At 45.7% G+C, this 26,795-nt stretch overlaps 1 protein-coding gene across 5 annotated transcripts in view; it reads right to left on the bottom strand.

Moving 5' to 3' along the window:
* The window catches only part of LOC138468321 (exportin-5-like), a 2,334,215-nt gene that overhangs the window by 1,034,341 nt on the left and 1,273,079 nt on the right, over positions 1 to 26,795 (bottom strand). The gene's annotated exons all lie outside the window — the stretch shown is intronic.

Genomic DNA, 26,795 nt, shown 5'->3' with positions numbered 1-26,795 from the left:
CCCCATCCACTTCACAAAAACCATCCTCTTTCATACACACACACACACGCAAACACACACTTACCTGTAACCCATCTTGCCCTGGCCATCTCGGTCAGCCTGTCAGCCCCTGTGCGCGCTTGTGTACGGCAGGGCCATGACAGTTTAGAAAGACCGCTCTGAGCATTCACAGAGCCGTCTTTCTAAATCAGTCTTTCATTTTTCGGGGAAATGCAAAATACTTTTTGACCTAATACCGTTATTAAAAGTACAGTTAATGCTTCTAAAACGTAGTGGCACCAAGGCGGACAAAGAAACCTAGGCAGTCTACTGGTATGCAAAAGTCAATGGTAATTTTAGGGCAGTAGGTAAGCTGTTGCAAGTGTATCAAGGTCACGTGACCTAAGCCCCAGCCACTTATCACTGCTAATCATTTGGTGCCTTCTTGTTTTACTGCCCTTTTCTGCTAATTAAATAGCCCTCCAGCCTCTTCTTTTGCAGTTGAGTTGGTGGAAGTGGATGAAGATCATGTGACGTAAGCCCCACCCATTTGCTTAGCTCTGCCTCTTCCTTTTCTTACTGTTAGAGCAAGGGCGTCTCACCCGCGAGTCTGAAGCAAAGGGCAGACAAAGAAAATAGTAGTTCCTGTTAAGACCTGTTCTGACGAGAAGGACCCCGACCAGAACATCTGTTCCTCTAACATCAGGTAAGCTCCCTCGAATATGTATTTCATACTCTTCTTTCCCAACAGTCCATAAACCACTCTTCGCCAACCACAACGTTCACCAGTAACATCATGGACACCACATCGCAGCAACCTCACACACGTCACCATAGACGCCATCGGCACTTCATCACTCAACACTACACAGAAACCTTTGCTCAGTAATGTCTGCTGTGCAATCAATCACGCAGCAGACATCACCATGACACTCATGACTTGGACGCAATCTTCATTACTGTGACCTGGATGACCACTTCCAGCCACATCCAGTGTCCTCAACCCCAACGCCTACACAACAAGACCTTCCATACAAGATGGACAGTGTCCTCGCCATCAATAGCAAGGCGCGCATCAAGGAGTGCTTTGGAAGAGCAATTAAGCAGGCCGGCTGAGGATTTCCCAGCTAGTCTCCATTTCAAGATCAAGGTATGCTCTAAACTCGACAATAGACGTTGATTTGGAAGTGAAGATTGCAGCTTCTAGCCCTATTCACCATGTTCTACTTATTTATCCATTTAAAGCTTGAATTATAAAGAGACTTTGGATACAAAAAATGTATTTTTTGGTACCGTTGCTTGACCATGCACCCTTGGCGGCAAAAACTTAAATACAACTGGCACGCATATCAGCGTGCATGCATCAAGGGGTGCTTGGGGAGTGCAGTTACACAATTGGGCAGTGGGGCGGAAAATGTGTAGTGTATTTCAGTCACCTTATTCTGTTCTCCTTATAATGCCTAGCTCACTGTCTAATCATGTTCTACTCTTACACTTTGAAATCGGCAATGCCAGACAAATTGCCTGAGGAAATATATGTACTGATTACAACTCACCCCATCCACCCACTCGCGCCTGGGTGTTACATCAGGCAGGGGTTCCCTGAGCTCTATTTGTACGCGGGGGGTTGGGGGGTGGCATTGTAAATCAATGACTGCTGATATTCAGGGGTTCTTGCTAAGCTCCAAGATCCAGCCAGCTTCGAAGGGGGAACCTCTTCTCCCTAGCGCTGTTACTCCCTTGACCTCGTCTGAAGCCAATCAAACTCTCTCAATAGACTTCTCCAAGATCTTGGATTCTGCGCTGGTGGTGGGTTGCCCTGTGCTAGAGTTACCCCCTATTCCGGTAATTCCAGAGCTGTGCGTGACCTCAAAATCTCCAATTGCCTATACTCAAGGCTTCAATCAGGTGGCTTTGGTTATGATACACAGGGAGACGGGTTCCTCAGGCGTGCTTGGTAACTCACTGGCGAGGGACGGCTTTGTTAATGATTTATGCACTATGCCGACGGAACAGATTTTGTCGTCATCTAAAGATGGTGTCTTCAAACCTTACTGCGCTGAACTCGCCGATAAACCCAGGTCGAATTCTGGCTTTTGAAACACAGCCGCCTGAAATGCTGCCTCCTGTTTTGATGAACTTGTTGCACTCTCCTATTCTGTACCCAGACTCCTTGAATTTGTCAACCTCTTCATCGGTTTCCTTTGTTAACCCTACTCCTCGCAGACTTTTAGCAATAACCCGGGGGCATCATCCTCTGGTGGGGGTGGCTTTGACAACTGGCAAAATTACATGAAACGCTCGATTAAAAAATGGCTGACCATTCTGTTATGTTATCTGAGCTAATGGCGATTACTAGTGGTATTGATTCTTGTTTGACTAATGCTAGTACTAACTGTTTGAACCCTGTGACCTTGATAACACAGATGCCGATGAATATGATTCAGGACATACCTCAGGTTGATAATGGAACGCACAAACATGGCTTGGGCCTTGCGTCGGTTTCGGGGGAGCTCTTGGGTCGTAACATGGAGAATAAAGTTCAAGTGGTTGACCCGATTACACCTGATGATCCTGTGGATGGTGTGGGGGGGGGCTACCCCGGTTCGTTTGGAAGGTGAACCCCCATTTCACATTTTTGCTTAAAACAAGGGTGCTCCTAAACCACTGCAACCTGGGAAATCAACGATCCTTGCCCCAACTAATTTTCTGAGAACTCTCCATACCCCTCAAAAGGAGCTTGAGATATTGAGGTGCAGACCCAAAGCAAAACACCAATGTAGAAAAAAATCTAAGGTGACTAGTCTCGGGGCTGCTTTCTCCGGGTCCTCCTTCACACTGAGCATCTGGATGAAATACTGCAGGCAATTGATCTCACAAATACGACAGTGAATTTGGTTCACGGATCTACCCCTCTTCGGCCTCATAAAATCAACTCCCAGGGAGCAGGTGAGAATATCTCAAACTCTTATGAAGAGATTTCTGATGATTCATCTTTTAGAGACAGATCGCCCAATAACTGGAGAGCAAAGTAGAAACCGGCTCCTATGCATTGATAAATCTACAGGGAGGAGCCTTCTGATCACTCTAGATCAAGGAATCATTGTGCTATCATGAAAAAAAAGGCTTGAGAGGGGAGAGACCTAACCTGGCCAGTGCGTTTCCTCATTTGAAGGATGGGGACGGGTCTTTATCCATCACCCCCCACCCCAATCCCCGAGGAAGCAGCCTGCTGTGGCCCCAAACATCGGGGCTACCCCCTTTTCATTCGTTAATGTTAGAGTGCAGGTGGGGTTCCTTCGAGGAATTCTTTTAGAATAGGTATAGCATTTTGAAACATTTGTTCGATACTCTTGGTCTGGAAGAGGTTCAGTCATCGGACATTGAGTAGGTAGAGTTCTTATCCGACACTGACCTGGGCAGAGTCGGATTACTTATCCAAACCAGTCTGGTGGTGTCAGCATTTTTGGCAGCTTTATCTCACCTATATCCTTCCAGCTTTGCTCTGAGGGAGGACTGTTCCTTTTCCCCATATAGTGTGTGAGGTGGAGCTCCTCATAACCACCTCCGAGAGTAGGGTACATGTTAGGGAGGATAAGGCTAATTTCCCAAACCTAGTTAGTCCCCCAGCAGCTTTGCTGGATTTTTGGGGTTTGTTTTTTTCTCTCCTGCTAAGAGTGAGAGACTTTTACTCCCACTCTTAGACATAATTTGAGGTATGTCTTTTACTTGTTATGTGCTTATGGGCTTTGGGGTTCCTTTTTACTCCATAGGGTATCATCTGTTTTTCTGTATGTGTGGTACACAGCACCCTCAGTGCAGTACCACAGGGGTGTCACAGTGACCCCCCCAAACATAGACTCCATAACCTGGGACTGACTACAGTCTCCCAGGGCATATAAAGTCACCATTGGCTTTACTAGGCCAAAATTGTGAACAGAACCCGTACAAACCATCATATTGTGGAAGTACTGGTAAGAGGTAATTCGATTGCCCCTGGGTCTGTTTGAGGGGGCACTGTCCCGTCCCCCCTCGTTGAGTCTCTGGCTGGTGGCAGTGGTTACCATGCGAAATATTCCTCCGGAATATTCTCTATGGGATTTTCCCATTGATTTTAAACGCACCACTTTTTTTGGTGCAATGTTAAAGATACCGCTGGTTTATTTATTTAATATTAAATCACTGGTTGGGTCTTTTTGCCAGAACTCTATTTTAAAATGGCGTGTGTGTCCGTCTCTAACTCTGACCAAGGTCGAGCCCTTTGTTCCACTATTTTGGCAGGCTCCTCCACAGAAGCCCTCCAAATGGTGCCACTCTGTCTGGGTTCCACAGGAAGGGTGGAGGGGGGAATTGGCACCCTGGACTGCGTTGCCTTAGCAACTCAAGTCACACTCTACTCTGATTGGCCCAGTGGTGAGCCGCCCGGTTCACCACTTAGCATGTGTGATTGACAGCTAGGCTGATGAATGGGGGGTTTTCTGCATAAAAGCAGGGCCTTTGGGACTGGAACTTTAGAAGTCGCCACAGGACCTAAGAATCCGAAGAGGGAAGAAGCTGAGCCACCTGCAACCGACGACAGCACTAGTGAAGCCCGCTGCAACAAACTCACCACTTTTCCAACGACAAGATAAGATCTTCTGCTGGAGAGTCTTCTCCCTTTGAGCTGGTAGGACCAACCAGTTGGCCCTTTTTCGCTTCCAAAGACGTCACTTGGTCGAATCGCCCGTGCCAAGCACCCCGGCGGCCGGATAGCCAAGCTCACCCCTTTTGACCGGAAATAAAAGGACTGCACCTTTTAATCAGGAACTCCGCGGCTGGTTTTATCCCTGTGCAGTGCAACGACTCCACGTTTCCTCCTAGACGAGATCTTCTCTTCCCCTGGTCGGAACCACGAACCTCAACCACTGCCAGGAACAAATGCCCCCGCTGGAGCTTCCTTTCTCTTTAAGGTACTGTTTCCTACCCAGCCTCCCTTTCTACAGATTGCTAAAGGTGACCCTTAAATCCTTGGCTTCTGAACTGGGTTGTCTCCAGGCCTTCTAACGATATCTTTTGACTCACCCCAACCTCTTTTGAACACTGTGCAAAGACTGTGTATTTTAAACCGTGTGTTCCTGGGCACATTTCGCTTGGCTCCATTTAAAGTGGGCCTGGCCTATGAACTTTGGCTCTACAGTATAACCTGCCTTTCTCCCCTTGCTCTGAACTCTCAAAAGTGTTGGGAACTGTTTTATTTTATGCTCTGCCTTTTCTCTCCCTTTTTAACCTAAACTATTGGAGTGCCATCTAGGTTAAGCGCTCACTTCTGTCTTAACAAATAGTTGTGCGTTAACCCTGACTTTTCTGATAGTTATCAAGGGAGGTGTGTATACTTACCTGACTGTTTTAAATTACTTTTCATCGAGAGTGCTAGTGTATTGCCTAAAGTGTGTTTTAAATAAATAATTATATACTTTTTATACAAAGCTCTGGTCAGTGTTTGTTTGCTCTACTGTGTTTTGACCCTATTGTGTATACTCTGCATACTCTTCTTGAGAGAAGTCTGACTGCTCAACCACAGCTACCAGGTAAATCTGGGTGGTGCAGACTGCTACCAATTGGGTTTACTGCTGCTCCTGTAGTCTTAATCTTGTTGCAGTGTTCCCCAAAGGAACGGCACAGGATTCTGCCTAACAGTACACAGACATGTTTTGAGAATCTCCTGCTCTCAGACTCCTTCAAGAACGCCAGTCAGGTTGAATTTGTGGACTTCCCTAGGGCTAAGACCTATGGGAAATCCGTGAATCAAAGTTGCAGAGACTGGGATCTATTAGGCAGCCTTTGAATTAGCTTGCCCACAAGCAGCAGATTATGGACCACAGGCTGCCGGTTTGGAACACATGGGGTTTTAAGCACTGGTTGATAAAGGTAGGAAACCATCTTCTCTGCCATGACATAGTGATGCGTCAGGAAACATTAATGATCAATAGTTTTGTTTAATTTAGTTTATTTGTAATGTGCACCGAACCCTGGGGTAACTGGGCGCTGGAACTTAAGATAGAGTTACAGGTATACAAAGGATTGCAACAAACAAAAATGCTGATCGACCGGTGGTAACAAGATGGTCGGGAATGTAGATAAATACAAGTGAGTCTATACAAGAATCGCCGGAGATTACAGTTTGGGTGACAGTGCCAAGCTGACAGTGTTACATACAGTGATACAGAAGAATTGAACATGCGCATGAGTTTATTGCAGAGCAGACTGGCCATCAGTTTACTTTGGCTCTGAAGGTCCAGAAAGCGGGCTCCATTCTGATGGTGAGAGGAAGGGCATTGCAGGATTTGGCAGACAGTACCGGGAAACTAGCTCCTCCAACGCTTTTTAGTTTGAATCTCAGGATAGTGAGGCAATGCGAGTACAGAGCCCTTGTAGGCCTGGCTAATTGGTGTTTGGAGAATTTGTCCGACAGGTATTTAGGGGCAGAGTGTGACAGGCATTTGTGGGTAATGACTAATGTGCGGAGGGAAATTCTATTGCGCACCGGGAGCCAATGGGCGTCCCGTCTAAAGCTGGTGATGTGGTTGGATCTGGGGACATTCAACGCAGATCTCAAGGCGTTATTTTGCAAGATCTGAAGTCTGTTGAGGTTCCGCACGGAGGAGCCCAGAAAAAGGGTGTTGCAATATTCGATCTTGGAGAGTACAAAGGCCCTGGCTAGTCTAATGCAGCTATTAGGTGACAGAAATTATTTGCAACCAATGATCAGCTTGTTGGTGTAAGCAGTTGTGGAGGCAGTGGCACTCACTTGCTTCTTTAATAAGAGTTTGCATCAATGTCGAAGGATGTGTATGGAGGGTCTAGTATGTTTAAACGTGTTTGGGAACCGACGATCAGGAGTTCCATCTTTTCACCGTTGAGACATAGGTTGTGGTTTGCCATCCATGCCTGGATCTCCAAATATATGTCATTAATCAGTTTAGAATGATCTTCATAGCACCCCTTCAACGTAATGGGAACTTGGGTGTCATCAGCGTAATTTGTGTACATGACACCCAAGTTATCAAAACGGTCAAAGAGGAGCTTTGTAATGAGGTTTCAAAGCGTCGGCTAGACGCAAGAGCCTTGCGGAACGCCACAATGGATGGAGATTGGGTCAGCTGAGGGTGCGAAGACCCTGGTGGTTCGATTAGAGAGAAATGACTGAATCCAGTTAGAAGCATTACTAGAGAACGCAGCTGCTGTGGTCAAATGGTCTGTGAGGATAAGGTAATCGACAAGATCAAATGCAGCCCATAGGTCTAACAGCAGGAGCATGGCCAGGTTACCATTATACTTTGTTTTAATTAACGTTTTATGGTTTATTACAAACCATTCACGATACAAAAAAAGAAGATCCTTACCTCATCCTTAAAACAAGTCCAAATCAAAAGTAAAAATCAAAGTCAAAAGTCAAGAGAGGGAGAGAGCAAAGGGGGAGACCAAAGCAGAAAAAATTATAATCACCACAATCCACAAGGATATTCCCTCCCAAATAAATGTTCCATGAGTCTCCCTTGCAGTGTTTTCCACTCCCTCCCCATGCCGTAACCCTCTAACATCCTACAGTAATGTGAAAACTTCCATAATAAATGTGGTTATTGCCAACACCAGTGGAACCTTCTCTCCCAAAATAGGCAATTCCCACCATTCCTCGCTAGACAGATCTATATTGGGACAATGTTTCGTTCATACATTTCTTTCTGGTCTCAACAAGGGTGACACAATCCAACAATAAATGTTTTATTGAATTCCACCGAGTCCTTTCACTTACAGAATCTACACAAGGGTGTCAAGGTCTACCTCTCTTAGAGTCCAAAGGACCTCTTTTGTGGGCAGAATGTTTAGCTTCAATCTTAAAAAAACATTTTTATGTCTAGCACTAGGACATTTCATAAGGTACTTAGGTAGTTGATTTATGGGCCTCAGTTCGAAACTCAGATTAAGGGGTAGTTTGTATGTTAATCTTTTTGCAATGGTCTTAATCCAGCCAAGTCTTTGTAACTGACGTTTTACTTTCTCTGGGTTGGTTAACAGAGTATCAGTTTTTGATTCCATTGCTTCAAGACCCTCTCTACACTTAGTTTTCCAATGATAAACAATCCCATCTCTTGCGCCATCTAGTCCAGCCTTATCATGCCTTAATATGTCAAGGAGTGGTGGATTATTTGTACCTGCACATTTCCTGTATAATATCAATGCCTTCCATTTAACCATAGAGTGGAGAGATTGCAGTCCCAGTTTGTATCTATTAGCGCTACCGGTAAAGAGTTCGGCAAGTCCAATACTCTCCCCCCAAAAATGCCTCCAATGTGTCCCAAAAGTAAAATGGAATATTTAGGTCTGTTTTCTCTCCATAAAGTAAAATAGGTGTAACCTTTTTCTTGTAAAAGATTACAATGGGCACTAGCTTGAATTTACCAAATTTTTTCAATATCATTTTAGTCTGGGTTGCTATTCTAATGCATTTACGCCTAAACGGTTTAGTCCATAACTACTCATTTATGTTAATTAAAACTCCCGAAAAGGTTATTGACTTCGATCGTCTGTGTAGCTATGTACCACTATGGTTCCAGCTTGGTTTTCCCTCCTTACATTTGTAAATTCCACAATCTTTGTTTTAAATAGGTTTATTCTCAACTCATTTGTCTCAAAGTACGTATTCAACTTAGTAAGCCTCCTTTGTAGGCCTATTTGCGTTTGGTCTATCATGACAAAATAGTCCGCATACAGGATCCAAGGTATTTCCTGTTTATAGAGTTGAGGTGGAAAAACTGTGACCCCCCGCCTTGACTATAGGCCATATCTGAATGAAGATTGTGGGTGCCAAGGGACAACCCTGCTTCAGCCCAATATGTGTTGGAATTGAGGCTGATAAAGACCCTTTTGCTGTCATTCGGACTTGAATACAAGTCCCTGAATAAAGGCTCAGAATAGCTTCCAAATGGTCTGTTGGACAAGACCACCTTCACATCTTTCCCCAAAGTATCTCTTTGTTGATGCTATCAGAGGCTGGGGCCAGATCTATAAAGGCCGATCATACCTTCTGTTTGTTCTTCAAAGCTCCTACTTTGAGTACATTTAGCAAGAAAACGTTCAGACTTGTTCCCACCCCTGGGACAAATCCTGCTGGTCTTATATCACTATGGCCCAAGTCATGCACCCAAGTGCAACTGTTTCAATAAAATTGAAGCAAAGATTTTTCCCAGGGTGTCTGTAGTTCCGAGGATTGCCCCTTTCACCTTTCTTATAAAATGGGGACAATCAAAGCTGCCTTCCACGAGGGTGGTACTTGCCCGACAGCCAATATATGTGTGAATAGCATCATACAAAGGTCTGCCTATTTGTCCGGATTCTGTTTAAGGATATTATTAGTCCATCTGGCCCTGCCGCTCTAGAGGGATTTAATTTCATTATTTAATCTCTTATGTCCGCCCTGACCAGTTCAATTGACTATGGAGCGACGTTCTTTCGTGTATTCAATACAGCAACATCATCCGAAGATGTAAAAGGATAGGTAAAGTACCCAATCCATGCCTTCTCCGAGACCGCCAATGTCAAAGACGCCAGTTGGAATGCAGCATTATTATTGAGCAATTTCCAGAGATTTCACATATTTTTATTGGCTAGGGCCTTCATAATGGTTTCTGTGTCTTCTTGAAACCGACGGGCTTTAGAGAACAGCAGCCAATTTCTGCATTGTTGTTTCCTTATCTTTTTGTAACTTTAATTTATCCCCGGTTTGCTGGCAATCTATATATCACATGTTGGATTTTAGCGATCTTTTCATCAGTCTCACTGTCTTGCTTGAAAAGTGTAGCCTCCTAAAATCTTGTTTAACCCCCGGGTATGATTTCTGCTGGAAAGCCAGTAGTACACTAGAATAATCTAGCGCACCAATATTGTTCGTCAAGAATAGCTGGAGTTTATATGAGATCTCCCTCACGTCCTTAGGCAGAATTCTGAGATTGGTCGCCCCCCCACCCCCGATTAATCTGTAAGGTGTCCCCTGATGCATCCATATGCACCTGTGTTTGCCCCCCAAACGTGAGTATCAGAATATTATGATCACTGCTTTCTGTGGGCATAACTTCCAAAGTACATACACTCATACAAGTCATTGGAGGCAAACAATCTAAATGAGCAGTTTGTGAGCCCCTTGACCAAATGATTTTCCCAGGAAGCTCACCTCTTATGTTACCGTTTAACATGGTAGTATTCCATTCCTTTAGCTCTGATACCCATACGCGTGGGAGGGGGCAGACTCGTGGGTGGTCTACATGTTGAATGCAAAAATGATGTTTTTTCTACCTCCAAATTGCTCTCTAATACCAAACAGGTTATTCCGATGGTGAGAGTTGAGAATACTAGCAGCAAGGTAGTTCTGGGTTGGATAATAGTCAATTTGTACTGGAGCCCTCAAGCTACCCCATTACCTGACTTCCTACAAGATCTGACTGTCTCGTTGAGTTTACATTTTGATTTCCCTCAGACGAAATATTCCCAGTGTGTGACAACAAAAGATCTGATTTCGGGGCAATCCAAATTTAAAACAAGCAATGGTCATCTCTGGATAAATTTCATGAAGGAGTGGGATTTTTGGATGCTCAACGGTAATGGTGATGGGGATATTTCAATCGCCCGACTTAGCATAGGGGACCATCTTTCGCCACAATTATGTTTTTGTGGAAAGAAAAACTTTAGATAGCTGTATTAAATTTAAAATTGCTGAGGGGAACAGACAATCATGATAGGTTAGTGGTGACCTTGGCCGCGGATGTATTCTATACATCATCCTGTTCTAGTCATGAATTCACCCTCAATTCGGCTGGCAACCGACTGAGGAAGTTTGATAGAGGGGGTCAAACCCTTACCAACAACTGAATGAATTTGCCAAGCAGCTAACGGACCATCAACTCTCGGTATGCTGCGAGCCAGGTAGTTGTATCCCTTTCTTATGGGACTTGAGCCCCTATACTAATCCTGCCTCAAAACAATGTTTGGCACATGAACATTGTTTTGATGCTCAAATTCAAGCACAAAAGAGACTCAAACACCAACAAAGGGTGCCACTAAAAAAAGGGGCCATTTGATAAGTCTTGAGGAACAGCTGAGAGATCTAAATAACAAGTATAGAAACTGGATTTGTTGCCAAAGGCATCTAATATATCAGGAAGGTGGTGAAAACATTTTAACTGCACGATCCTCCAGAAATTTCTGTGCTTTAGTTGGTTCTGTGTATAACTCTTCCACTCATAATCAGGAAGCTATTCTACAGGAACAGGTTTGGATAAATCACTTCTTCGAGGTCTATGGACCCTCAGAAATGATGGTTCCCAAATCAGATGTGGTCTGTACGTGGTGTTTCGCTGCTTCCAGAGGTACGCCCTGTGTAGGCGTAGAAGAAGCCCGAGGGGGTCAGATGAGGAAGGAGGAGAGGGCAAGGTAGCCAAGGAGGAGACAGCAGTGGGAGGCTAGGAAGCTGTGGAGGGAAGAGAGGGGACAGCAGGAGAAGAAAGGAAATTGATGAGGGGCAGGAAGCGTCTATCAAAGAGGAGAAGGTTTGCTTGAGGGTCTTGGACCAAGACAGTATCATTCAGGTAAACATTAATGATGACCTTAGAGGAGTGGAAGGAGGCCAGGAGGGCCTCCCATCCGGTGCCACCATTGATGGGAGAAGAGAAAGGAGAGAGCACAGAGGCCATATGTAGAGTCCATAGGTCTGGCGAGGGAACGACAAAGGATGTCGGTGAGGGTTTGCCTGGAGGAGGCACTGGTATAGTTGTCAGCAATAGGGAGCCCTGGGTGGAGACCAGGATGTCCTTTTTAAACTTCTTCCTACCAGATTTAGTGAGGAGAGCAGGATAGTCGATAGAGAAGCATTTAGAAAAGATAGGAGAGACAGAGCACTGTAGAGAAGAGGAAGGGAGTGGGAAGGGGCCAGGGAGAACACTAGGGAAGGACACCAGGAGGTGCACAAGCAGATGAGAGAGAGATAAGACAAGTAGATAATTTGACAAGACGACCGGAGCTTGGATAATGGTGGAAAGTTCGCTAGATGAAATTCTTCCCTAGGAGGCAGAAACCACAGGACAGCACTATTTTCATAATGCAATTTAAAATATTTCCACAATGCGATTTAAATACCGACTTGATGATCAGAATGATTGAGTGCTCACAAAATAATAGATCTACCCTCAAAGCAATCAGGGATCCAATATATGTGGACCCGGCTCTCATTTGTAGATAGAAAAGTAACACTTTGGCACAAACGGACAAGAACCTTGATAATCACAAGGTAATCCTGGAAAGAGTGCTGAAAGCAGATGCAGGTTTAATCTTAAATCATTCAAATATAACATGTCTACTTCACCATGTCCTTCGATTGCAGGGAATCGACTCCAAAGACATCAGGATTTCCCAAACGAAAACGGGAACAGAGTGTGCTTGCATGTGGCCTCAGCCTCCTTCACTGCTTTGCTGACGAATGCCAATGATGAGCTGAGGGCTCTAGGCTTGGACTTTCCACGCATGTTGGCCAGGGATCAAGGCCCGAGTCTGCAAACTCAAAGTCGGAGGGAAAAAATTGGCATAGGCAGCAGTGATAGTAGACACAGCAGTACTGAAAGTCTCCAACGTTACGATCAGCAAACCAAACCCATGAGGTTAATCCAGTGGTTCTACATGGACCAGAATCAAAAAAGATCACTATATGAGGAATAAGCAAAGATCCAGAAAATGAATGCCGGACTTTGAGAACATCCCCACAGAACCCCAAGACAGTTCAAGAACAGTCTTGGGACTGGCTAGCGAGAGCACATGTACCAGAACCTAATTAATAGAGTCAAGCTCCAAGGGCTCCAGGACGTCGAGACATCGGCCCTTGGCACACTAGAGGATTCTCCCATCTTTTTCAATTTAGTAGTGGACAACATGGATATTATATGCCTACAGGAAACCTGGCTTAGAGAAACCCCAATATTAGATGTCTTCACCGTCCATCTTAATAAAGCAACTAAAGCGAATCTCGGAAGGCCTAATTCTGGACTACTGACATCGATACGAAACAGCTCTATAGAGAACATCATTCAAGTTATTCACCCAAGCCCTAACATCCAGATCACAATAAAACTTGATTACCCTTTAAATGGGCAGGGGTGCTTGGCCTTGTTCAACCTCTATTGGAATCCAAGCTCCAAGAACTCAACCATAGACTCAATGTATATACAAATGGCTGAGCCTTGGCTAATGATTTGTGGTGATTTAAATGTTGATTGCATGTGTCTGGGTGTGGGGGAGGATGGGATGTCAGGGCGGCCTCTAGGAAAAGGAGAGGAAGATGTCGGGAGTGGATGGAGGAAACAGCGTTAAGGGACTTGCGCATGGTGAAGAGCCAAGTCAATGGGGATCTAAATAGGAGTGCCGACCTGGCCCTCTGAAACATCCAGTGCAACTCTGGATTAATTCCTTGTATCTAGTAATGTTTTGTCACTGGTGACATCACTGGTAGTATACCCCTACGAACATAGCTACCATGACCCAGTGGTGCTTTCCTGCTCCAGAATGAGCTGGAAAGGAAAAACAAAAACGGATCTTTGGAACTATAAGGTGGACCTAGAACCGGGAAGAAACAGGTTGCCTATCATGTCATCCCATGTGCCAGATTTAACTAAAAAATTGATTGTCTTGCAATGGATGGACGTAGAGGGGGTAGAATATGAGCCTGTGTTGACCATCTTCAGGGAAGCACTAAAAAGAAACTGAACCACGATTTAGCTCAAGACACTCCTTTGACAAAACTACAAAATACAGGAATTGGATAATATCTTACAGAGCAACCATCTACCAGAATTATTCAGAAGTTATGCTGCAGATTCTGGATTTGAAAAACTGCAGAAAACTCTGGCAACTACTGAATGACAGGACGAATAATAATGGTTTACTTCAAGTAAACCCAATACCTGAGAATTCCTGGGTTGAGCCCTTTGAATTTCTATTCGCTCTAAACATGAAAACGAGGGAAGAAACTGGTTACGATCAACGTACCCAATGGGCGATCCACTTGGACAGAGAAGAAATCTTCCGCACAATAATGAAACCCAGCCACTTACGCGTGCCAGCGCACAATGGTATGACAAATGCTATGGTAATGGAGACCTCTGTGTATTGGGCCGATTTCTGTTTGGCTCTATTCAGGCATATTGCTTGGTGTGGTAGAGTTCCTGCCTCATAGAAGCAAGCAGTTGTGGTCCACATCTGCAAGAAGGGTGATAGGGTGGCTCCAGGCAATAACCACCCTATCGCCCTTCCTGTCGTCCTAGGAAAGATCTTTGCGGGAATCCTGCTAATGGGTGAAGGAGATGGGGTCTTTTGACCGCAGGCAGACTGGATTTGTCAGTGGAGTTGGCTGCAGCTTAGATTTGCTCCGGATTAGCCCATTAAAGATGAAGACACTTAAGGGGAAGGCAATCTCTACAAGGCTTGTCTAGACATGGAGTGTGTGCCTTTGACAGTGATAGCCTAGAGTTGCTTTGGGCCAAGATGACGGCGATGGGATGCCATGGGGACCCATTAGCAGCAATCAGAGACATACACCGGAACTGCCCTGCAGGTCAGACTTGAGCAGGTGGGTACCCGGATAAGGAGGATGAACACTTATAGGGGATTGAATCAGGGTTGTCCCTTGGCACCCATCCTGTACACATTTTTTATCACAGACATGAAAGAGGTCTTATATTTCCCCCAAGGTCATGTCCACCTAGCATTAACGGAACATCTGCAGGTTGGCTTTTATACGCTGATGATTTAGTCCTATTGGACAGAAACCCTTCCAGCTTGCAAAGGAAGCTGGACGTGCTGCAGAATTACGTAGACCGGAATGGCTTGAAAATAAACATAGCAAATTCTGAAATATTGGAAAATCTGAGTAGATGAAAAAAGACGACCCCTTGCTGGTCTATTGGCAAAAACCGAAAATGAACAGTTTCCTCAATAAAAAATCTAGGGGTAATGATCAGTGGAAGTCCCTGTGAAAAGCTGTGGTTGGAATGCCTAAAGACCAAAGTAAAACAACTTAGTGCCCAAGGAATTGTGATCGGCAGGAAGAAATTTTCTCGCTCCTTCCAATCATACATTTCTATAACCAGAAAGTCATACAACACTCACATACGCAGCAGAGGCATCCTTTGGTTTACCCTGGGACGTCTGGGAGAACCTGGATAGCCACTTTTGAAAAACAATTTTGAGGCTCCCTAAAGCTCTCCCGTTTGAACTTCAAGTTTGGTGAGTGCCATGATGCCCTTGGGCGAACGTGCGCTATATAAATTCATATAACATAACAGTCTGTAAATGCATGATGATTTTTAGCAAACTAAACCAAAGCCAACACCAATTCCAGACTATAAAGATGATAAATTAGGGATTGTCTGAATGGCCGCTGGAATTATGGAGAGACCGATGTAAAAAGAAAACATAGTCCAACCTTGGCTTTACAGTTAACGCCCTGTCCAGAAACCCGTTGGTGGAAAAAGGCCCTATGGGCTGCAGACTGGAGCGAAACTGAAGCTAAAAGTTAAATTCACAGACTCACAAGCTGTCAAAATCACCTACAGGACTACCCAACATAACCTCCCCAACATCTGAAAAAGTTTGAGCGCAAAACAAAGGGATCCATTTCTTAGATTCAGACTGAATACACTCCACACAAAAAAGGTACATTGCGCAGATGTAGAGGGTGAGGGGGGGATTTCAGTTGATAGCTGCAGACTATGTAAAAAAACAACCAGAAAACCTAAAACATCTGATCCTATTTTGCTCACTTCTAAGAAAAGAGAGAACACTCCTACTGTACGCCCGTATGAGTAAACATTTTGGGATTGATGCAGAGGCATGGTGGGAGGCTCTATATGGGGGGGCTAATATGGGTCTAACACTGACTTTGGTAAAGTTTGAGTTAACCTTCACAGAGAAATTTAGAGCAACAGAACTGTAATGAACTCCAATGAAGACTGTCTTTACATGTGTGACAAACATTTCCAGCCTTTCACTGGGTAATTGCACGAGTGGGGGTATGTCGAAGAAAGAGCCTCACGAATCCTCAAGCAGCGGTCTAGTGTTGTCATCCACGGAAGGTCTGGTGGTGACTCTGCATACCTCCAGGACGGTATATCCGGGAAGCAGATCCCGTTTATGTCGCGTTGCTACTCTCGTAAGAGTATGCCCACGCTCCGTGAGTTCGCCTAGTGAATTGGTTATAGGTTACTCCCGAACCTCTGATATCCTTTTCCTAATAACCTGTTCTTTAATCTTTCATTCCTTTCCTCTTACAGATCTGCCGTTACGGTTACCGAGCGAGACTTACTTCTGTTTAACTGCAACCGCTGCTCGATTCTTTCCCGGATAGCCGCACACAGACGCCGCTGTAAGAGTCCGGCGCTCCTCCCCCTTACTCGACATGAAGCAGGATCAGAGATCTCACTCTTGCGGGTCAACTTAGAATCTGTTTTTCTCTTGTAGACTCGGACTGCAATCCTGTTTTACGCATTTGCATTACGCGAATCGCGTTATCGGAACACAAACACTGTCTTCTGAAATGAAACTCGCTCATCGATAGGAACCTTCTTTGTTTACACGGACCGAACTTTAAGTTTCTTGCCTCCAGTTCATTATTTAATTATTTCCGGATTTTCTCTTTTTCTTCTATTCATCTCAGTTCCTTCTATCGACCCTCTTCAGCCCTTGGAATTTACTACTCAATAGCTGCATAACCGGGGTAAGGAGGAGTGGGGGAGGTTAAAGCTGTCCTATAGTAGAGCGTAGAGGGAATAACTTTCTCAATCATCTTCCCTCTCTTGCACAGTTAACATCCAGCCCCAGTACTGTGCACCTTAAACGATCCGAAGAACAGATTAAATCGCCCTCTATGATCCTAATTCTTCAGTCCTGATCAGGAGAAGATTCCTTCCAGGATTCCACAAACCCCAGCAGCTCTACTCAGGGTTTTTTCTCTTCTGGGTTTCCCTGGGAATCTCACTGTACCCGAGCATTGTGCTGGAGCTCAGAGGGTAGCTCGGGTAGATTCCTTTATTCACGACGACGAATAGGAAGACATCAATTCCTGCGGAAGTCGTCCATCGAGACACAGGTAGGTGGTTTGTGTAAGATTCCTGAACTCTGAGTGAAAAGCTTCCATCCTAGTATAACATGGCGGTTTGACCCCTTCTTTCGCCTTCTCCTTCCCCGACTCCCCCATCCTCCTATTCTTTTTACCCTTCAGCTTTTTTGGCTCTCTGGATCTTTTGCTTTTAAGTGTGTTATGTGATGTCAAATAATGTAAGTTTGCGATATTTCTTGTAAAGACTGTATTGAGTAGCAAAGGTTTGAAATAAACTAAATGCTACATAAAAAAATAAACTGAGCGTAATCAAAAGGACATTATGAATCAATGAGTGTGCATTCGACCTGCTTTACTTTTTTGAGATTAAAGCAGTATTTTACCATCTCCTTTGAGTCTGTCTTGTTATTTGGTCTCATATTTTATTGGTAATTCCATCTAGCACACAGATGCTTCAAGGTGCTAGAGCACAGTTTTAACATGTTAGTAGTCTGTGCTGCTCCAAGTCCATGTTCAAACCAAATGACCCACCATTGCCCACCTGAGTCATTACCTGCTTGATCCAATTTTGTAAAGCACTCTGGAGCGATTGCTCCAATAACTAATTGACAACATGTACAGCTCTTCTGATCAAAGCACCCAACTTGTTCAGTGAAATACAATAATTGTATTCTCAAATAAAAAATGTTTTGAAGTTAGTATAAAATCTTGTGTTTATGGAGGCGATGTTATTTTCAGCAGATGTTTTAACTAACTTCTGGTTTGATAGAATGAGGCAGCTTCCCACCCCCAAGAAGTGCATTATCTTCAGGCACTGACATAAGGCGGAACTTCACATTTACCAACTAAATGAAAAATCGCTAAAAAAGGCATGCATATTATCTGCCTTTACCCCCATCCACCACGTGGAATGAAGGAGAAGCTGTCAAAATGGCTGCCACCGTTTTGTTTGGGTGTTGCTAGGAAACAACCCAGTCCAGAGCACAAGCCTCTGATAGGCTGCTGATCTCTACTTCCCTACGGCTGTGTGACCGGAAGGCATGAGCCGGGTGACCTCACAAGAAGGCCCCCATTAAAAGGCTCACGGCCTGTCTGTGCCTGTCCATGGCGGTGCGTTAGATCCGGACACGCTTCCTCCAACGCCTGGATCACCACCGCGAGTATGGTAAGCCTCGTCTCTTGCTTTCTTCCACGCCATCCAATGCCTCCATGACACGGAGCATGCCCCGACACTGAACTAGTCTTAAGAACTACTGTGTACCAACCACCGCTATTGCCTCCCACGTCCTGACACTAGTCATTAACGTAGCACTATCGATGCAGCTCCACTGCGCCCCCCCCATGGCTTCATGTACCCCGAGCCAGCTTCTCTCACTTGCAAGCCAATCTGTATTTGCTCGCCCCTGAACACATGGATCACGCCCGGAACTGTATGCCCCATATGAATATGTGTGCCTACAAATGCATCTTGCTCCCCATTTCATTGTATGCCTACAACTGCATTTTGTTCCCCATCGCATTGTTTACCTACAACTGCAACTTGCGCTCTATTTGATTGTGTGTCCACAACTGCATTTAGCACCCAATTTCATTGTGTGCCCATAACTGCATCTTGCACCCTATTTGATTGTGCGCTCATAACACATTTGGCACCCCATCTGGTTGTATGCCAATAACCGCCTAACACACTCAGTCCAGAACTGCCCTGCTACCCATGAACCCCTCTGCTCAGTACTCCTTGAAATGACCCATTTTTGCAGAACCATTCTTATAATGGCCACTCTTCTACCAGCTCCTTAGACCGTCATGGCCACTTATCTCCGTCCTTCGACCCAGCTCCACCCTCCTCCTGCAAGCTTTATAATCTAACCCACCCACTCTGACCTAGCACGACTGACCCCAGAGGAATGGCTCCGCTGCTTTGCCTCCCCACCCACGCCACCGATCCAGTGTCCACACACTACTAGGAATGCTAGACTAGGGTCTCGCTTTCCCTTCAAGGAATCAAAACACAAGTTATCAACTCCCAAGGTCGCCACTAAGCCCTCCACTACCCACTCACCTATCAACAAAGTGCCAGACAGCCCTCCTCCTGCACCACCCCATCTACACACATCTGACTCTCCAAGCATCAAAGGAGCCCTCATCAACGCCCAATCATTAGTAGCCCATGCCCTTGACATTGCGGACTATATTATATCCAACCAACTAGACTTTGTGGCCATATCCGGAACATGGCTCAACCCATCTTCAGGACCCGCTTTAACCTTAGCCCTCCCTGACAACTACACCATCATTAGAGCAGATAGAACCACAGGTAAACTGGTTGGCATTGCCTTTATTGCCAAAACCCACCACGGCCTCAGAGTTGTCCAGAGCACCACTGCCGTTGGCCGTTCTACTCTCACTCAAGCTACCTCTCACCTCCAACCAGACCTTACTCCTATAACTTATCTATCGGCCGCCCGGCCCCATCCTCCTTCGAGGATGACGTCTCTACTCTCCTAACACAAACCACTTAACCTAGCTCACAGATCATCGAATTAGGTGACCTAAATCTTGGATTTCACGATCCGAAAGATATGAATGCATCCACCCTCGAGAACACCATCTGCCAACTTGGATTCAAACTTAACATTACGGAACCCACCCACAACAAAGGCAAGAGATTAGATTGGTTGGCAGACCTCCACTGCCACACCACGATCCTAAAAAAATGAACCACTTGCTTGGTCGGACCACTACGGCATCACCTTTTACAGGATAAGCCAACTGTCAACACAGGAGTAACCTTTGCCCCTCCTACCTTGTCCAGGAACCAGCATAATTTAACTATAGAACAACTATTACCTCTGCTACAGTCCATCATCAATTCTCCCAACAATGAGAAGGATCCCCACTCTTCTAGTAGAAAGGTATAAAAGCCTGGAGCAAGCAATAAACAAGATTGCCCCCCCTTAAAGCTCAGAAAAGCCAAACCTACAACCCACCAAAATAACTGGTTTACAGCACACCTAAAATCACTCCGCAATAAAAAGAAAAGCAGCTGAAACCATTGAGGAACTCCCCTTCCACCACCTACAAAGAATTTTGTCGCCTCTGCCACAACCTACAAAACTGCCATTCTTAGCACCAAAAGGGAATTCTACAATGAAAGAATCCAAAACGCCAAGTCAAATAGGAAGGGACTGTTTACTATACTGAGGGAACTAGAGTCAGACACTACTCCAGTTGATGCGTGCCTGAAAGATACTTCCTGGTGTGCAAATATTCAGAAAGCCTTATCGGACAAAATAGCACTATTACAAACTAAAATTGAAACAAAACAAAAAAATAACCCAACTACTAATGAAAACACCTCTGGAACCCACGATCACCAATGCCCACTGTTTACCCCCTTCAATGTATGCCAGTCTCCATCAAGGAAGTAGAAAATATAATTCTTGGGATAAAACCGTCTAACTTCCAATGTGATCTTTGCCCAGCCTCGATCATCAAGGAGGGCGTTAGAGAACTAGCACCTTTCGTTACAGCCTTGATAAACTCATCCTTCAAAAACTGTTCAGTACCAGATAACCTCAAAGAAGCATGGGTCAGAACGCTTCTCAAAATAAAAAAAAACCTAGACTCTGGCATCCCCACTAATTATAGGCCTATAACAATGGTCCCCTTCCTTCTAAAAATTCTAGACAGCGCAGCCTATCTCCAAATTCAGAAACACCTGGAAGATAATGATGTACTAGGTCTTCGTCAGTCTGGCCTCAGACCCAGACATGGCACTGAGACCGCTCTTCTAGATCTCAAGCTACAGATGGATGAATTGAAAGACCAGGTAAAACTAGCCATCCTCCTACTCCTGGATCTCTCAGCAGCATTCCACCTTGTTGACCATAAAATCCTGACTAAACACCTTACCATCGGCAGCAGCCTTCTCACCAAACGTTGCTAGCTGGATACAATGATTCCTCACAAACAGAACCACTAGGGTCTTCTCAGCATCTGCCCCACCAGAGCTCATCAACTGGAGTGCCGCAAGGCTTGTGCGTTATCCCCACACTCTATATTTAACAAGCCTCTCTTTGATTGTCTTGACAATCTGGGTGTCACCTACACTAATTATGTGGACGACACCCAGATTCTCATCACGCTCACTGGTTGCTATGTAAATGACAACAAAATGATTAACAACATCTACCTCGAAATCCAAGCATGGATGGCCATCCACAGACTTTGTTTAAACGATGACCAGACTGAACTCCTGATCATCGGCTCCCAAGCTTGACTCAACAAACTGGACAATCGCTACTCTGCCTTCATCATTGACGGGAACACCATAAAAGTCTCTAGTGAAGTAAAAACACTTGGTGTCTACTTGGACTCCACCTTATCTCTTAAAAACAAGTGAACATCACAGCATCCACCATGGCCTACACCAACAAACCCATAAATGCCTGTAAACCTTACTTCTCAACCAACAGCTGCTTAACACTAACCAGAGCACTGATTCTCTCCAAGCTGGACTATTCTAACACCTTATTCCTCGACTCGTCTTCACTGAACTTAAACTCCAAGTCATGCAGAATAACACCTTAAGATCAGCTTTAAACATTCCATGTTCCATCCATATCTTCTCCTACAGAAGGGATGCACTCTGTGTTAGGGAGAATTCTCTTATAAGGCTAATTTCCCAAATCTAGTGAGTCCCCCAGCAGCTTTGCTGGATTGTTGGGGTTTGTTTTTTTCTCCTGCTAAGAGTGAGACTCTTTTACTCCCACTCTTAGGCATGATTTAAGGTATGTCTTTGACTTATGTGCTTATGGGCTATGGGGTTTCTTTTTACTCCATAGGGTATCATCTGTTTTTTTGGTATGTGTGTTACACAGCACCCTCAGTGCAGTAACACAGGGGTGTCACAGTGACCCCCAAACAGACTCCAAACCCTGGGACTGACTACCGTCTCACAGGACATGTAAAGTCACCATTGGCTTTACTAGTCCAAAATTGTTACCAGAACCAGTACAAACCATCATATTGTGGAAGTACTGGTAAAGGGTAATTCGATTGCCCCTGGGTCTGTTTCAGTGAGCACTGGCCCGGCCCCCCCTCATCGAGTTTCTGGCTGGTGGCAGTGGTTACCACGCAAAATATACCACCAGAATATTCTCCCTGGGATTTTCCCATTGATTTTAAAACGCACCACTTTTTGGTGCAATATTAAAGATACCGCCGGTTTATTTATTTAATATTAAATCACTGGTTGGGTCTTTTTGCCAGAACTCTATTCTAAAATGGCGTTTGTGTCAGTCTCTGCAACTCTGACCAAGGTCGAGCCCTTTGTTCCACTTGTTGGCGGGCATTTCCACAGAAGCCCATGGTGCCACTCGGTCTGGGTTCCACAGGAGGGGTGGAGGGGGGAATTGGCACCCTGGACTGCGTTGCCTTAGCAACCCAAGTCGCACTCTACTCTGATTGGCCGAGTGGTGAGCCGCCCGGCTCACCACTTAACATGTGTGATTGACAGCTAGGCTGATGAATCGGGGTTTTCTGCATAAAAGCAGGGCCTTTGGGACTGGAACTTCAGAAGTCGCCACAGGCCCTAAGCATCCGAAGAGGGAAGAAGCTGAGCCATCTGCAATGATGACGCCACCGGTGAAGCCCTGCTGCAACTACCTCACCACTTTCCCGACAAGAGAAGATCTTCTGCTGGACCAGTCTTCTTCCTCTGAGCTGGTGGGATCAACCAGTTTGCCCCTTTCGCCTTCCAAAGACGTATCTTGGTCGAATCGCCCCTGCCAAGCACCCCGGCGGTCGGATAGCCAAGCTCACCACTTTTGACCGCGAATAAAGGGACGGCTGGTTTCATCCCTGTGCAGTGCAACGACCCCCTGTTCCCTCTTTTTTAAAAAAAAATTCTTTTATTGATTTTATGCAAACAAAACAACGAAAACCAAACAAGCAGCATAATCATAATGGTTCAATTACACATCGAGTTATCGTAGTCACTGCTCCCATTATCCCTCCCTCCCCCTGTGAGCCCATTTGTCAATCTCTTTCAATGTTTGGCACATGCGGCCGGGTTTCCTTCTCTTCGGAGTCTGTTGGATTTGATATTACTCCAAACAATTCTGTTCTTAGCGTTTTCCAGGCCAACCGGGTGCCCGCCTCCCCCTCATCAGCCCGGCTACTCGCATCTTGCCATGCCACCGTTTCAGCCTCCGCCTATTTCTGCAAGTCCTTCCACCATACATCCACCTTAGGTTTGTGGCATTTCTTCCACCCCATGGCGATCCTACGTTTCGCAAGCACACACGCCAGATTTCTCAGTTTCTCAATATGTTTGAGTTTCCGTGGCCTAGGGAACCCGCTCAGTAAGCAGGCCCAAGCTGTGTCTGACAAGAGTAACCCCTTTATCAGTCAGTTTCTGCGCCACTTCTCCCCAGTAGCACCTAATAATCGGGCACGACCAAAACATGTGTCTCATGTCAGCGTTTTCCAGGTTACATTTAGGACACACTTGTATTCCAGCGTTTCGGAACTTAGATATCCTCAAGGGGGTCATGTATGCCCTATGCGTTACATACAGCTGAATTTGTTTTAATCTGGCATTTCTAGACACTTTTTTGTGGTAACCCAGGGTACGCTTCCGCACCCCATCCTCTATCGGGGCCCCCACTTCCGCCTCCCAGTCCAGTCTCAGATGCGTCAAATCTTTCCCCACCTTAGCCATCACCATCTCATACAGTCTCGAGATCTCATGACCCCCTTCAGATATATCACACATTGTTTCCAAAACTGCATCTGGTTCTTCTATCAAAACTGTCTCTGGCCAGGTGTTCTTAATCATCCGCACCAGTCTAATGTACGTGACATATTGACCCGTGTGTAGCCCCGCATCTTCGTTGAGTTCTATAAACTCCTTAATGGATCCCTCTTGCCAAACATTGCCTAGCGTTGCCAGCCCCACCGATTCCCAGTAGGTCCTAACAATCGCCCTCAGCTGATCGTCCCCTCCTGTCAAAGCAACCAGCGGCATCTGCGGGAGGCACAGGTATGGGACTTCCATCAAGCGACAAGCCCTACGCCAAATTTTCCATCCAAGCCTCAACATCTCAGGACGCCCCCTCATTTCAGTTTCAGATCATTTCTTTCAAATAAAACGGGGCGCAGTCCTGTCCAAGCACCCTTCATCAGAAAGCCACTTAGCCACATATTGTAACTGTCCCGGCAAATAATAAACCTCAAAATGGGGCAGTCTGATAGCTCCTTTTTCATAAAAGTTCTGCAGTTTCCAAAAAGCCACTATTTCGGGTACCATGCCACAGGAAATCCCTACACATGCTGTTCAATTTGCTGAAAAACTTCTTGGGTATTATGTATGGGATATTACTAAAGTAATGCAGGAGCCTGGGCAGGACTACCATCTTGAGCATGGCCCCCCCACCCCATCATCGCCAAGGGCAATCTTGCCCAGGACTGCATACGGTTTCTAATTTTCTCGACGGCTACTTCCGTATTGTATCTGTGTTCATCTTGCACAGTGTGATATACATCTACGCCCAAATAGCGAAAAGAGCTAGTTGCCCATGGTACCTGTAGCACCGGCAGTCCATATACAGGGATCCCCTTATAGCTACCTGGCGGGAATATGACAGACTTTTGGGGGTTCACCGAGATGCCCGACAACTCTGCATACCTTTCCATCACTTCAAGTATGTATAAGAGATTTTCTTCTGGGTATTGCAAGTACAGCAACAAATCGTCCCCGTACAAGGATATCAAGTGTCGTTCCCCTCCTACCTCAATGCCAATCGCCTCATACTGTGCCCTAAGGCAGATTGCCAGAGGCTCCAGGGCCAAGATGTAAAGCATCGGGTGCCTCTGCCAAGTTGCCATCTTTCGGATATCACCGCTCCAGTTCGGACCCTGGCAAGCGGCTCACTATACAACATCTTGGCCCACCTGATATAGCACGGCCCCATTCCATACCCTTCCAAAGCAGCCAATAGCCATGACCACTTGACCGAATCAAAAGCTTTAACTGCATCTAGAGACACTATCGCCATCTCACCCTCGTTCTTACTACCCCATTCGACCACCCAGTGAAGTCGCCTATGGTTGTGCGTTATGTTTCTGCTCGGGACATAACCCGTTTGATCAGGATGTATGAGTCTACCAATCACTTTCTGCAATCGATTTGCTAGGACAGCCGTGAGAATCTTGCTGTCCTGATTTAGCATTGACAGAGGCCTGTAGGAACCACATCTATGCTCCAGTTTATTGGGCTTGGGCAGCGGTATTATGATCGCCTCTCTGAGTGATTCCGGCAACCGTCCTATCTCAAACGCTTCATTGAGCATGTCCAGCATTGGGGGGAGGATTTCCTCTCTGTATACTTTATAGAATTCGCTGGGGAACCCATCCGCCCCTGGGGTCTTACAGGTAGGCAACTGCTTCACAACTTCTTCTAACTCCTCCAACGTGATTAGCTCATCTAACTCCTCCCTCTCTTCGTCGGTTATCTTGGGCAGCCCTATGTCTTCTAACGTTTCGATTATCTTGCGCTGGTCACCTATCTCATCTCCATACAGCACTCTAATATTCCACAAATTCTTTGTTAACCCCCTCTTGCGTGGCCACCTCATCTCCGTCCTCCCTGATAATGGTCCTAATCGGAGGCCTAGGGGTCTCGCTTTTGTATAGCCAGGCCAAAAGGCGGCCTGTCTTGTCTCCCCCCGCGTGCTGTCTCTCAACATATTTCCTATAATTGAGATTGCAGAGTCTTTCCCAATGCCCTGCACATTGTTGCTGTAGTTGGAGTACCAGATCTGTGTCTACGTCATCGCTCTTCAATGCTGTTTCTAGCTCAGTTTCTGCCCTCTGCAGGTCAGCCAAGACCCCACCCTGTAACCCTCTTGACTTAGCAATGGCCGCCCCCCGCATCACCACCTTAAAAGCTTCCCATATTGTGCCCACAGAATCAACACTCCCAGTATTCTCTTCCCTTATATCTTCTCTAAAAACTGGATCTTTGAGTGCCTCCGCTCGGAGGCGCCATGTAGGGATCTTCGCCCTCGGGAGGCAATATTGCCATCCGAGGATCAGGGGCGAATGATCCGAGAGGACCCTGGCCTTATATTAGATTTGAGTAATCTCAGACATCACATCTGCTGTAGCAAAGACGTAATCGAGCCTAGTGTGCAGTTGGTGCGGGGCTGAATAGTGCGAGTATTGCCTCTAAGTGGGATGTTTCACCCTCCACGCATCTGTAAAGCCAAAATCAGTTAGCAGCATCTGCAACGCTCTCGCCGCTGGGCTAGGCTTACTCACCCTGTCTGATCTGTCCACCACAGGATCCAACACACAATTAAAGTCCCCACTCCAGATCACCGCGCTCCCTATACACGTACTAAGATTGGTACACAGGGTTCTGAAATATGCTGCAGTGTTTTGGTTGGGGGCATACGTGTTTATTATGCATACCTCCCTGCTCTCCACCAGCCCCCGCAGTATAGCCATCCTTCCATCCATTTCAACCACCTCTTGTATCGATTTGAACGGGACATGCGGTGCCACCCAGAATAAAACCCCCCGGGCATATGTAGAGTATGGCGAACCTACTACGGTCCCTCTCCACTTTCTCTTAACTAGGTCCAACTTCTCTCGCGTCAGGTACGTCTCCTGTAGT

Source organism: Ambystoma mexicanum, chromosome 4q, assembly GCF_040938575.1.
Source record: "Ambystoma mexicanum isolate Mex_15411 chromosome 4q, UKY_AmexF1_1, whole genome shotgun sequence".
NCBI classification, from domain to species: Eukaryota; Metazoa; Chordata; class Amphibia; order Caudata; family Ambystomatidae; genus Ambystoma; species Ambystoma mexicanum.
The sequence above is the reverse complement of the archived record's forward strand: the minus strand, read 5'-3'. Positions and strand labels throughout refer to the sequence as shown.